Source organism: Megascapheus bottae, chromosome 15, assembly GCF_031878675.1.
Source record: "Megascapheus bottae isolate mThoBot1 chromosome 15, mThoBot2.hap1, whole genome shotgun sequence".
NCBI lineage: Eukaryota > Metazoa > Chordata > Mammalia > Rodentia > Geomyidae > Megascapheus > Megascapheus bottae.
In genome coordinates this window covers 15700977-15716026 of record NC_143523.1, presented here as the reverse complement: position 1 = coordinate 15716026, position 15050 = coordinate 15700977, and positions in this window count along the sequence as shown.

Genomic DNA, 15050 nt, shown 5'->3' with positions numbered 1-15050 from the left:
CCCAACTGCAGCCTTGCTAATGAAGCCTTGAGGCCTGGCACCAGTGCATAGGGCTCTAGGCAGTCCAGTGACCAGTAGGGAACTTGAACAACTCCCCTCTTCCCTCTGCCCACCATGCCCTGGGGTGAGTCAGGATGGTCCCAGCTCCCTTCTTGCTGAGACAACCACAGTCCCCCTCTAAAGAGAGAAGGACCCCCTTTTCTCCCCACCTCTTTACTTCCACACAAGAGGGGAGATCAGATCACTTGGCTGTGAGTTTTGTTTTTAAGAAGTAGATCTCAGGGCTGAGTGTAGTTCAAACGGTAAAGCCCAAGGATCTGAGTTCAAACCTCAGAATTACTCCTCCCCCCACCCTGAAATAAAAACCTCATGTTCCATCCCCAGTTCTGGGCAGATCTAGTCACCCAACTTCTCCAGCCCCCAGGTGATTCTGAATTGGAGAAAGCACACTCAAAGTACTTGGCTTACAGGAGGAACAGTACAGCAGCCTAACAGGTGGTACTCAGTAAGCTAGAGTCAACTTCTAGGCCTGGGGGAGGGGGTGTCCAAGAGTGGGTAGGCAGACCCACAATGGAGAATCAGTCACTGGCTTTGTGTAGGAATCTGAAGCTCCGGAAATATCTGGCGCCTGTCTTTGAAAAGCTTTTAATTTGCTTAACACAATTAACATTTGAAGATGCTCCCATAGGAAGTACTGCGAGCAGCAAAGAAAAGTCCTTCTGTGATGCCCTAATCCTAGCTCTATCTCCAGAAGAAGCCACCGTTACCTGCTTGGCTTGACCCTTCTAGACCTTGCCAAGGTCTGGTCATACCTTTTGTATAAACTCACCGAAGTACAAGGTTTGGATGCTTTTACCCAGAAGCCTGGAAGACTGTCCCTCAGAACCAAAGAGGAATGGATACCACTGCCCCTTAGTTTAAACAATGGCCTGCAGAACTCACAAGAGCAAATACACTCTTGTTCTCTGCTTGTGTCACTTAACAGAGCACCCTAGGAATCTAATTGTCCAACGTGGGGAACAGCAAAAGAAAAAAAAAAAGATAGAGCTCAATAATGGCTGAAGTTCCCCAAGTCCCCAGCGCCTGCAATGATTTGTCTAAGTGGAAGGGTCTTTGCAGTGGGTCCCACGTTCTGGAGGCTGTGATCTCTCAGGTGCATGAGCAGCTCCAGTCTGGAGAGATTTCCCCTGAAAAACAGCCAAGCCTATCACGTGCTCCCCTCCAGACCCTGGGTCATCTGACACTTGGCAATGAGAGGATATCAGCCTGGCTCCTGGCTAGCAGCAATGCCAGGCACCCATCTGCTCCGGAAGAGCCCTTCCTGGATAAACAGAGCCAGGCTCTGCCTCCTACCACCAGACCAGTGGGACTGGTGGAAGCTAGCTCCAAGCCTCAGGTTGCAGGTCTTCCGCTTTCCTCCCCACTCCCTTTTCTCCATCACTTTCCACCCCAGCCTAGCCAGGAGGTTAAGGCAACAGGAACCAACACCCCAGGGAATAGTACAGGAAGAGGGAAGGGGAGGGAAGCTGGAGCTCTACTGCCTCTCAGGCCCTCTCCTTGGATCCCTGCTGGGACCAGGGTCACAGCCCTTCCATCTGCCTCTCCCACTCATGCCAACGTCCAGCCATCTGTCACCCTCACCCCATGGCAGGCAGCACAGTCTTATGACTCATTGCCCAGCCAGAGCTGCTCTGTGGGTGGCCACTCTGAAATCCTTGTGGGGTGGGAGGTGCTGGAAGTGGGTGTGGGGGGAAGACACATGCAGACCCCAGGTGGCCTTTCTCAGAACTCCAGGCCCTGATCTCACTTTTACATCCAGATGTTAAAGCAGAATCATTCTCTAGCAGAGGTGTGATCTCAAACATAATGGATTTATTGAAATGTACCTAATTCAGTTCCTTTCCCCCTACTTCTCTCTATATATCTTTTCTCCCTCCCTCCCTCCCTCCCTCCCTCCCTTCCTTCCTTCCTTCCTTCCTTCCTTCCTTCCTTCCTTCCTTCCTTCCTTCCTTCCCTCCTTCCGCTGCAGATTAAATCCCGGGTATTGACCACACTAAGCAAAGTCTCTACCATTGAGTGACATCCTTGAAGGGGCCCCTTTCTTCATTTCCCCTAAAATAGAGACCCCTTTGAGACCCCTCTTCCATCCCCTATAGGCATTTCCGGTCTTCATGACAAAGGAGTACTTGACTTGAGCCGTGGGCTGTAAATTCCCTGATAACAGAGCTCAGCTTACAAGAGCAGCTTAACCAGGTATAGTTACCAGAATTCCTCCCCCATCCTACCCCTCCACCTGCCAGGAAACTCCCTCCCTTTCCTTTGTCCTTAGGGCAGTGCGCCAGAAATCTGTGGGAGATGATAGAGCAGCTCAAACAGCAAAGGTGTCAGTGGTTGCCCCAGCCATCACTCAAGTATGTTGAGATTCCATTGGCCACCTGTATATGGCCAAGCCCAACCACATGGCTGGTGGCCTATAAAAGTAGCCTGTAGGATTAGGCGGGGTCGCTCTCTCACTCACATCTTAGAGATGACACTGACCGGTCAGTATGATTCTTGATGCTCTGCCTGGAATAAAACTCTATTTAACTTCCGCTTTTGTGTCAGATTTGTTCCTTTGATCACGGACCCTAATATCAGGGGACTGGACCCTAACAATCCTCAGCCCTACATATCGTATTTTTAAGCATAAAGATGGCTTAAATTAGTCAGGTTCCAGTAGCTCATGCCTGTAATCCTATGCAGGAAGATGAGTTCTGAGGATCACAGTTCAAATCCAGCTGGGACAGAAAAGTCACTGTGAGACTCATCTCCATTTAACCAACAGAAAACAGAAAATGGCTCTGTGGCTCAAACTGGTAGGATACTAGCCTTGAGGGAAAAAGCTCAAGGACAGTACACAGGCCCTGAGTTCAAGCCCCATGACCAACAACAACAAAAAGATTAAATTGTCAGGTACCAGTGGCTCCCATCTATAACTCTAGCTATTCAGAAGTTTGAAGTTTGAAACCAGCCTGGGAGACAAATCTAAGAGACTCTTATTTCCAAAGGTGGGGTGGGGGAGGAATACAGAAGAGGATGTGTGACTTACAACATCAGGGCCTTGAACACAAGGCCCTGAGTTCAAGTCCCAGTACCAGCATAAAAACAAAACGAACAAAAAAGAGTGCCTGTATATTTGTTGTGTGTTTGTATGTGGTTTCTGTGGTTCCTGTCTCAGGCCTGGCTAGCAACCTAAAACATACACACACACACACACACACACACACACACACACACACACACACACACACTTCTATATATTTTTTTCAACAATGGCTACTTCCCAAAACCATTTCTGCCCAAGGATCCTGATGCCTTTCTGAGTAACTACATACAAGCCATTGTGCCATACCGGAAGACAAGCTTTGCTATGGTGCTATAGACAGAGTCACCACAGGTGCCACAGAGGTAGCTCTTCGGTCTTCCTGTTGGTAAAATTCTTGGAAGTGGAATTTTTTGCTCAAAGGCTAATTTTATATACATACTCTGTTTAGATAAATTATTAAATTATTCTTTGGAAAGACAACCAATGCCTCCCAGCCTTGGTCCCAGCTGACTCTAAAGGCACCCCCTTTCCTGGGAGCACCACAAGGCTGTGCCCAAATATTTCATCATCGCCAGTCCCATGGCATCTGCGCACACACATACACACACACAGAGCTGGGAGTTTTGCCTAGTGGAGTGCTTGCCTAGCATGCACAAAGATCCAGGTTCGATTCCTTGGCATCACATACATAGAAAAAGCCAGAAGTGCTGCTGTGGCTGAAGTGGTAGAGCTCTGGCCTTGAGAAAGTCCAAGGACAGTGCTCAGGCCCTGAGGACTGGCAACACACAACACACACACACACATTCTTTTTTCTTGGTGGTACTTGGGTTTTGAACTTAGGGTCTCATGTTCCCAGCCTAAGCTAGCATAATAATGTTGAGCCCACTTGTAGTGCTGGCTTTTACTGATTATTGTTTTAGGATAGGGTCTGGCTTTCCTCTAGGCAAGTGCCTGAACTGAGATGAACTTATATTTTTAGGCTAGTCCTCTTGTCACTGGATCACAGACACACAGGCCTCCATAGAAATGGAATTTTCACAGACTGTCTTCCCAGGTTGGCCTCTGAACCCTGCAGGCTGGAGCTACAATCCTTCCAATCTCAGCCTCCCACACAGTTTAGATGATAGGCACATGTCAGTGCATCCAGCTATGGGTTGAGAAGGGATTTGTCAACAGCTTTCCTTCCCAGGCTGGCCTGCAGAGAAACATGATCCTCTCATTCTTAGCCTCCTAAGTAGGGAGGAATACAGGTGTGAAGCCACTGGCACCTGACTAAATCACTCACTTTAGAAAAACTGGTGCCTCTTGCCACTCTTATTTTGCGGCTAAGAAGGTCAAGGATACAGAGCCAGGTATCCCACCACTACCGTGGAAAATGGAAAGGAGGCAGAAGCCATTATCCAGATGGACACAAACTATGGGAGAAAGCCAGGGGTGGGCAAGAGAGGGATCACCTCACAGGTGTAGGTCCTTGGACCCTGGCAGGCAAGATGAGGGGAGGTGGGACCACACACAGGTCAGGCACCAAAGAGGCACAGAGAGATAGTCAAAGCTATTTTTAAAACCCCCTCGGCCAGGACCAGCAACAGATCTTTCTTTGCACTTTGCTATATGCCCAGGGCAGGAATGTGGGTGTCTGATAGCCATATTAGACCACTGGGAAGTAGGTCACTTGCTGGAGGAGTAGAAGTTCACATTGAGATAAGAATGGATGTTGATATTAGTACTAAAGGCCAAATTTCCTTGTTTCCTTTCTTCCTATCATAAACAGGTTGGTAATTACAAAGCAGGGGGGGAAAAATCAACAGATGCCATTAAGGAGGTGGGGGTGTGGGGGAGTAGAATGAGGAGAGGAGAGGGGGGTTGGGGGAGAGAAAGGCCCTAGTCAATAAACCACAGCAGCTAAAAGGACCCAAGTCTCACAGCACTTTCCTGGCCTGGTTGGGAGCCTCTTGACTGTCCATTCTTCTAATGGGCTCCACTTCCTCACACTCAAAGATAATGGTATCTACGTCAGCGAAAAACAATGTTCTAAATAAAGAAATGCAATCAGAACTGCTCATCTGCCTCAGAAAACTCCTTACAGACTTGGACTTAAAAGACAGGAGGAATGTGAACTTTGAGAAGGGGTGTATGTGTGTGTGTGCGTGTGTGTGTGTGTGTGTGTATGTGTGTGTGTGTGTGTGTGTGTGTGTAATTATCATTATCTTATTTCAAACACAGATTCCAGGGGGAAAGGCATATGTGGAGAGCAGGGACATAGGGACAGGGCTGTTTCCAAGGGAGGATCCGGGTCATCTGAGAAATGGGTACTACCTTAGCTAAATTCCACAAAGGAGTGAGTTTCAAATCTAGTCTCTGTGGTTCCTGTTCCAAGGATGCTCAGAATAGCATTGTTCATGAAGTGAAATTATGTCAAACTCAGATATCCATTACCTGGAGCTGGTTTAAATTGTTAATCAAGTTTTAGCACTACAAGTTAACATCATTCAGAAATGAAAAGCAATAAACTGTTCTTAGTATGCCAGTTTTAAGATTACAATGCTCTAAAGCCTTAAAACAAGCAAAACCTTATAGTATTTCCTAAGAAAAATCATATAAATGTGTTTTAATTTTTTTAGAGGAAGAAATAAAAATAATCAGGATAAAGCTGAGCGAGGTGGCTCACGCCTGTAATCCTAGCTACTCAGGAGGCTGAGATCTGAGGATCGAGGTTCAAAGCCAGCCCGGACACTAACGAACTAGAGACTCTTATCTCCAGTTAATCACTAGAAAATGGGAAGTGGGGCTGTGGCTCAAGGGTAGGACAGTAGCCTCGAGCTGAAGAGCTCAGGGACAGTACTCGGGCCCAAGTTCAAGACCCATGATCCACACACACACACACAAAAATAATAATCAGGATAAAGCCAAGTACTGGTAGCTCACACCTGTAATCCTAGATACTCAGGCGGCTGAGATCGAGGATCATGGTTCAAAGCCAGACCAGGCAAGAAAGTTCATGAGACTCTTATCTCCAATTGACACAGAAAAAGCTGGAAGTGGTGCTGTAGCTCAAGTGGTAGAGAGCAAAAGGAGCTCAGAGATAGTGCTCAGGCCCAGAGTTCAAGACCCAGAACCAGTGAAGGAGGAGGAGGAGGAGGAGGAGAGGAGAGGAAGAGGAGGAGGAGGAGGAGGAGGAGGAGGGGGAGAAGAAGAAATAATTAGGATATGCATTACCCTAGAGGGCAGATAGGACAAGCAACAAGGGGAAGTCCCCCACAGGTAAAGCCAATGGTCTCAGGGTCACATGAGTCATAGGTTATTGTTTTAAATACACACACACACACACACACACACGTATATAATCCATTTTTATCTTGCATGTCATAACATAAGACAATATCTGTATGTTTTGGGACTATAGTTTACAAATGACTGAAATAAAATTCAAAGCAATTTAAGCAAAAGTAACAAATAAGCAACTACATAAATAAACAAGGGTCAACAAGTGAGACTAGCTGATATCAGATATTCAAACCCCTAGAAGTGATCAGCAGCTGACTTTGTCACTCTTCCTGTTTCTGTCTCTTTTTTTTTTCCCTACTATCCTTTGGTAGCCTCCTCTGATAAGGGGAATAAAGAAAGGATATGGATAACTTCTGTCTGTCACATATCCCATTTAGTAAACTTACAGAAAAGAGAGTCCCCTTTTCTTCCTATCCTACTTATACAAATCCCAGGCAGGAGTTCTAATTGGCTTGGTGGGAATCACATGTCTATCTCTAATCTCTAAACACAGTGACCAGGAGAAAGGGCATGGTAATGAGTTGTTTCTTATAGACAAGGAAGTGCTATCAAGGAAGGAAGGAAAGAAGGAAGGAAGGAAGGAAGGAAGGAAGGACGGAAGGAAAGGAGGGAGGGAGGAAATGAGGAAAGAAGGGAAGAAAGAAGGGGGAGAGGGAAATGGGGTGCTAGTCAGACAACATGTAGAGAAGTTTCTAACTATGAACCTGAGGGAAATTTGGAGAATTCTGGAGGGAGAAGGGAAGGCATGCAGAAGGCAGAACACAGGATCCTGCAGAGGCCAAAGAGGCATGAAGGATGCCCCCATGTAGGCCTTGGGCTGACTCAAGCGGACGTCTGGGGGCGAACTGGGAACAGATCACAGTTCTGGGTCAGGAACTCTTCCAGCAGGAGTGGCCTAGACACATGATTTCCAGCCAAGCTGCTCTGGATCACCACCCCCAGGCCATAGAACTCAGCTACCCCACAGTGGGTTGATTTACCAGAGGGGCAGCCCTGGGTATGGAACCAAAGCCCGATAGGCCTAAGAGAAGGTGGGGACCACAGGCTGAAGAGTTTCTGTGTAAGATAAAGAATGGAATGATGTTTTATTAATTACAATAAAAAAAAAGAATGGAATGGAATGATGTACCACATCACTTCAGATAAACAATACCACCCACTAGTTAAAAGTCCAAGACTCTCCAGGTTTTTGCCCTGGATTCTAATCCCTGTTCTGGTATTTAACAAGTAAAGAGCCGAGTGATGTTGTACTGTGAGACTCAGCATCCCGGTCAAATGTCCCTTATCTGACAGCAGGAACTACTTGAGGAGGTTGGGGAAACTCCATTGAAATAAGCTAATGGCTACACATGAGGCTCTCCATTTGCCTTGATCCACAGCCATGATCTCATGGGAACTGAGTCCTTGATCTCTCACCTGGAGGCTTCAGCTCGTGCAGAAGGCCATCCATCCAGAGTGACCCTCAGTGGAAGGACATTGCACTGTTACATGTGGGGCACTTCTCAACTCAGGGCCTTTGTATATGCTCTAGTCTTTTCTTACTATATATCAGTTCCTTCTATCCAAGCTTAGGATAAATGAATTTCCATCTCCTCAAAGAATCTTCCACCTGAACTAAAAGGGAACATCCCTGCCTTCTGTTCTATCCTAATTTATGACGTTTCTCTCCGGTCCCCTGATCTTAATTTATGTATCTTACCTCAGGGATCCCCTTGGGGTATGTGACCACTTATAGAATAAGTGAATCATAATAATCAGTAACATGCAGGTCTTGTTTTTCAACTGAGGCAGAGAGAGAGAGAGAGAGAGAGACAGAGACAGAGAGAGACAGAGAGAGACAGAGAGAGAGAGGGGTTGGCTAGTATGCCAATCTGATTTGCTGATCAGGGTCACTCTCTCTCCCTGGTGGCTAGTGGGTAGTGTTTGTCAATATATTGTCTATAGACCTTCTGTAATAAACTATGAGATACTTTTGTCTTTAAAAAAAATGACTGGAAGGATATGGATCAAGGTGTATTGCACTCATAACCTGATTTCTGGACTTTAAATCATTTTATACAACTACTTAATACAAAAAAATTAATAAACTAGGTGTCAGTAGCTCATGCCTATAATCCTAGTTATGCAGGAGGCTGAGATCTAAGGATTAATGTACAAAGCTAGCCTACACAGGAAAGTCCCATGAAATTCTTATCTCCAATTAACCACCAAAAAGCCAGCAGTAGAGCTGTGGCTCCTATGGCAGAGTGTACCAGCCTCGAGCGAACACAGCTACGAGACAGAGCTCAGGCCCTGAATTCAAGGCTCAGTACCAGAACAGGTGTGCACGTGCGCATATGCACTCTCCTGCTCTCTCTCTCTTTCTCTCTCTCTCTGACACACACACACACACACACACACACACACACACACACTCACACAATCAGATTCCTAGCTGGCCCAGACATGTTAGATTAAATCTCTGAAGGGAGTGGAGATCTGCATTTTTCCCCAGATGAAATAGCTAGTCAGGCATTCATAACTAGTAATTGACCAAGGAGAATTCATGTCCAGACAGCTGGGCTCCAGAGCCTGCTCCTGACTCTCCTCCAATGGTGCCTCTCCATTTATCAAAGGCTTTCCTGTGATAAGTCACCCCTTCTCTGGCTTCCATTTGCACCTTTCCCATAGGCAGGGCCAGTTATTCTTTGGATTCCTTTGCTCTTTGGTTGCTTGCAGTTAAACATGCTGTAAGCACACAGCTGTTTAGAGCCTCCTTAAACGCAGGGTCACTTGCGCTTCCCTGCCAGGACTGGGTCTGACCAATTCCATGCTCTATGGGTTGGAAGAAGGATTTGTTCAACATATCATCACCCGGAATGACCCTGGTAGATACTTGGGATCCAGAGATGACAAACCAGGCAAGCATGTCTTCCCTCAATCCAGGAGCTTACATTCCAAAGGGAGAAATAGGCATGGGAAATTGCAATGTTATCTGCACGACCTACTTGGAAGTGAACAGACCCTAAGTATAAGAAGGAAGATAGGGATGCTATGGGCAGAAGGAATCAGAGAGGGCTTCCTACAAGAGGCTTTATTGGTACTACTTTCTGATGGTTGGACAAGATCCCTTGAAGAAGGGCTTTTCTCCCAGAACTTTACTCCCATTGGCCAGTGCTGAGAATGGATGTACTCTGTGGTCCAGAGTTCCTTGACCAGCCCCTGCAGGATAGGTATAGGTGAACGACAAGACAGGTGGTACAGCAGAAACTGCAATAGTCCTCATAGCAGTATTATTTTCGAGCAATATCTGGATGCCTGTCCTGATCTGTTTCTCATGGGTTAGATTACACACTGAGGATTGAACTCAGAGTCTCACACATGGCCTATGATCAGTTCAAACCACCTCTTCACAAAGGCCTCTCTGGCCACTGGTTCTAATCAGCTTCATTCTTCCCAGTCTCTTCCTCTGAGCTGGCTTTCCTGAGAGGTTTTTTGTTTGGTTTTGTTTTTCCTTATGTATTCCAACAAGAGGGGAGCCCCATAACACAGAGAACACACTTCCCACTAAATCCCTAGCACCTGAGCCAGAATCTGATATCACCTAGTTGATACTCCATACATTAAATACAAATGAATATGATTTAGAAAAGTCTGGATCTAAATGTGCACCAGCTCCTTTTGGGTTCCCTGAGCCTCCTTTCAGCTTCTGGAGACACAGTTGGGGGATCTGTTCTCACTATTCCCAGAAGCTCACAGCCTAGGAGGAAGGAAAATGTCAAAAGGAAAGGAAGCTGAGAGCTCAAACACTAGGCCTTTCTGATAAGTTCTGAAAAAGCTTCAAGGGGCAGAGGACTTAGAATCTAGGAGATCAGAGAGGGCTGAACGAGATCTGACATTATTTAAGGGAGATGAGTCCACAGACTGGGGCAAGAGGTCCAGAAAAAACTCTCATAACTCTCTGAGTCCTACTTAATCCAAAATAACTTAAAAAAAAAAAACCAAAACTATTCATGGCTGGTACTTCATCACTTGAGCCATGCCTCTAGTTCCAGCTTTTTGCTGGTTAATTGGAGATGAGAATCTCACAGATTTGTCTGCCAGAACTAGCTTTGAACCTGGATCCTCAGATCTCCGGCTCCTGAATAAATAGAATTACAGATGTGAGCCACTGGCACCCAGCTTATATATATATATATATATATATATATATATATATATATATATATATATATATATATTGCCAGTCCTGGGTTTGAGTTCAGGGCCTGAGCACTGTCCTTGGACTTTCTCAAGACTAGAGCTCTATACTTGAGACTCAGCACCACTTCTGGCTTTTTTCTATGTATGTGGTACTGAGGAATTGAACCCGGGTCTTCGTGCATGCTAGGCAAGCACTCTACCACTAGGCCAAACTCCCAGCCCCAGCTTATATTTTTAAGACAGGGTCTGGGCTAGCCTCTAAGAGAAGGCTCTCCTGTCTTGTTTCCTGAGTGCTGGAGTTACAGGCATGCACTACCACATCTGGCTATATGTATATTATATATCATATTATATATATTATATATATACATATATTATATATTACATTTTTCTTTTTGCTTATATAATAGTTATAGTTGGCCTTCTCTGAATATTTACCCAGTGCTAGGTATTGCACTAAGGACATAGATTTCCTTATGTAACATACCATACAAATTTATGAGGTTGGTTTTACTGGAAGCATGGCCTTCTGGTAGAGTGTTCACCTAGCATGCACAAAGCCCTGGGTTCAATTCACATACACAGAAAGGCCAGAGTAGTGGCAGAGCAGTAGCCTTGAGCAAAAAGCATTCAAGGACAGTGCCCAGGCTTGAGTTCAAGTCCCAGGACTGAGAAAAAAAAATTATGAGGTTGGTTTGGTTATTAACATTTTGTTTTTACCAAGAGCTTTGAGAACTTCAGTATGTGATTCAGAGAAACATATCTGAGGAGTTTGAAGCCAGATGAGAAGCTGGCTCCAATCTCTTTCCCATTCCTAACCACTGCAGTAACTGGCTCTCAAGAGTATGCTCATCAGGGCCGGGAGTTTGGCCTAGTGGTTAAAGTGCTTGCCTAGCATGCATGAAGACCCGGGTTCGATTCCTCGGTACCACATACATAGAAAAAAAAGTCAGAAGTGGTGCTGAGGCTCAAGTGGTAGAGCTCTAGCCTTGAGAAAGTCCAAGGACAGTGCTCAGGCCCTGAGCTCAAGGCCAGGACTGGCAAAAAAAAAAAAAAAAGTCTCAAGAGTATGCTCATCATCAGAGAGTCAATGATAAACAAAATAAACAAGGAAACTCACTATGTGCCCCAAAAGGGACCACTATTAGTGCATAATACTTTTATAGTGGTATTAATTAGGGGGGGGATAGTACTAGGATTAAACCAGACCCTAGTCAAGCACACTGCCACTTGAGCCATGCCTCCAGCCTTGCTTTCTCTTGATTTTTTTTTTTTTCTATTTTGATTCTAGGGCTTAAACTCAGGGCCTGGGCACTGTCCCTGAGCCTCTTTGTGTTCAAAGCTAGTGCTCTCCCACTTGAGCCACAGCCCCACTTCTGGCTTTTTCTGAGTAGTTTATTGGAGATAAGAATCTCATGGACTTTCCTGTCCCAGCTGGCTTTGAACTAAGATCCTCAGATCTCAGTAGCTAGGGTTTCAGGCATTAATCACTGGCCCCGGGCTCTTTCCTTATTTTGGAGACGGAGTTTAGTAAACTTTTCTGCCTCTGTGGGCTTTGAACTACGATCCGCCAGATCTCAGCACCCTGTGCAGTTAGGATTGCAGGTATGAGCCACCAGCACCTAGCAACTAGCAGTTATAGTAGTGTCAAACATTTTATGTCACTTAGGGTTTTTTCTTTTTCATTCTGTAATAATATATTTTGAAGTTTCTGAGACTAAGGAGGAAGAGATCTGGAGATGATAGATGTGAGGCTGATGGGAAATGGCAGCTGAGTAGACTGGGACTCCTGCTTGTGTCAGGAGCTGTCTTCACAAGAGTTCTTTGCTTCTGGCTTTTTAGCTTGACTTCAGGCTGCATTTTAGTAGCTTCCCAGTGTGGATCAGTCTCATAGCGAAGCTCTGCTGGCAGCTCCAGGTAACTGGGGACGAGGCTCAAGGGAGCCAAGGGGCTTCTGTCCTTAGTAGTTTAGATCCCTGTCTCATTGTTCATTTACCAGGAGAAGCTGTCCCTTATCTTTTTCCACTCAAGGCTGGTACTCTAACACTTGTGCCACAGCTCCACCTCTACTGGCCTTTTCAGTTTCTAATTCCAGCCTCTAATTCCACGAAAAGGAAGCACAGCAGTGGGGGAGGGGAAATCCCTAATAAAACCAGCTACCTGCTACTCCTACTGCAAACTGGAGGAGTTGGCTGGAGTTGCTGTTTTATTTTTTCAAAGGATTTTTACTTTAAAATACCTTCAGGGCTGGGGTGGAAGTGAAGTGAAATCAGTTTTGCATCCAGGTGTTCCACAGGCATTAGGCTAATTCTCTTCCTGAAGAGGATTTGCCCAAAGCTAAACAGAATTAAATTGCTAGCCAATAAGTATCAAGAATGGGTTACCTTAATCTCTGATTTCCTCCAAAGGAGGTCTGCCGGTAGCGCTGCCCTGAGGGGAGGGGCAGGGTGTAGAGAGCACTGTTAAGCCAAACTGATCCTTCAAATAGACTATGTTCCCCACTCCAGTTGGTGGCACTTGAATTCAAGGCTTTGCTACATACTGTGTCACTGAGCTACATTCCCAAGCCCTTACATACCCCTCATCATTTTACCTATAGCCTGTAATGAAATCCCTGCACCTCCAATTTAGCGTGTGTGTGTGTGTGTGTGTGTGTGTGTGTGTGTGTGTGTGTGTGTGTGTGTGGTATGCTGATAGTAAAGGGGCTTGAATTTAAGGCTTCAATCTCACACTTGGTTTTTTCAGTTCAAAGGTTACCCTCTATCACACTTGAGCCATCTCTCTACTTCTGGCTTCTAAGTGGCTAGTGGTTGGGGATAAGAGTGTCACGGATTTTTCTGTCTGGACTGGCTTTGAACTACAAGTTTCAGATCTCAAGTCTCCTGAGTAGCTTAGGTTATAAATGTGAGCCACTGGCATGTGTGAGTGTGTGTATGTGTGTTGGTGGGGATGGGGGGTAGGGGTAGGGGTGGTGTTGAACTCAGGCCTGGCTTTTTTTTTCCCACTCACGGCTGATTCTCTACCACTTGACCCACACATCCCACTTCCTAGTTTTCATTGGTTAATTAGAGATGAGAGTCTCCCAGCAGCTGAAAAGTGAAAACTCTTATCTCAAGTTAATCAGGAAGTGGAGCTGTAGCTTAAAGTACTAAAGCACCAACCTGCCTGGAGCAAAAGAAAAACAAGGCCATGCTAGAGCTTGGGGGTGTGAGTTGAAGTCCAGGTACCAGCACATACACAAAAACGAATATTACAATTTCATAAGGAAATACTGGGAGAGTCCAGAATGCTAGGGAGGGGGAGATTCATCTCTTCTTGTCCCTCCCACCCCTACAAAATTCCACAGATACATTTGATGCTGTTCTTGCAGGGCCTGCTAGTCAGAACACATTGGAAGATGACAGAGCTAGGATTTTGGTTCTTCTGGCCCCTACTTGGATGAGCTTTACTCTCCAAATCTATTACAGAGAAATAATTCCACCCTCCCAGAAGTGTTGTACAAGTGAAATGAGAGCAGATATAGAAAACACCTTCCAGGTACCTAGGAAATACCATACAATAAATGACAGCTACTGTTACTATTGCAACCTGCCCTTTCCCTGAACAGTTTAGCATAATTGATTTAGAATGTTATTCCAAGTTTGGCAAAACATCACATTGAATGGCTGCTGTAAAGACTAGTTTCTTTGGCATTCTTTTAAGAGAAATGTTTTGGCTGCTTCCAATTCTATCATCTTATAAATAGCTCTGTGATGAAGACCGTGGGGAAATAGCTCTACCTCCCCCGTGTTTTGGAGATTTTTTTCCTTAAGATTGGTTCTCAGAAGTGGAATTACTAGGGGAAGGATAATAAACATTTTTAGGCTTCATACACTTAATGCCTGATTGCACAAAGCAGGTGTTATTTCCCATACCTTGCCTCCCCCAGTCTTCTTGCTGTTCCCAGAACCTCTTGTCCTCCCTGGCAGTGACATCAGACTGCTTCCTACCTCCCACTCCCTGTGCAGTCGTCGCCTCTGAGCCTTCAGCTACAGATTGTCCCTGTTCTTTTCCCCTCCGCCCTCCTGAGGTCGGGAGCTGAGTCTTAGGTGCCTCTTTCTTCCCCACTCAGCATACGACACTAATAATCTCAATTTCATATTTTTCTTGGGCAAACTGTCTTATGAGGGCCAATGTGGGCCCATTTGGGGGCTGTGGTTACAGAGGCCTAAGGTACTTAAGTCTTTGGTCAGGGGAAGAAAGGGAAGATACATTTAATAAAAGTGCTACCATGAAGGCTGGAGGTAAAACCAGAGGATTTAGACCCCAAGCCGAACCATTTACTTCTACACTACAAATAAAAAGTCAAGGAGGTCAGCAGAGGGATTTATTCTATGACGTAAGTATATCAGGGAAAGATAGCACTTCAGACCATTTTCAGCCATCTTCAGGGTATAGACTTGAGTGTTTGGCTTTATAGACAATGAAGTGGAGGTGTGTGTATGGGGGAATGTATGCA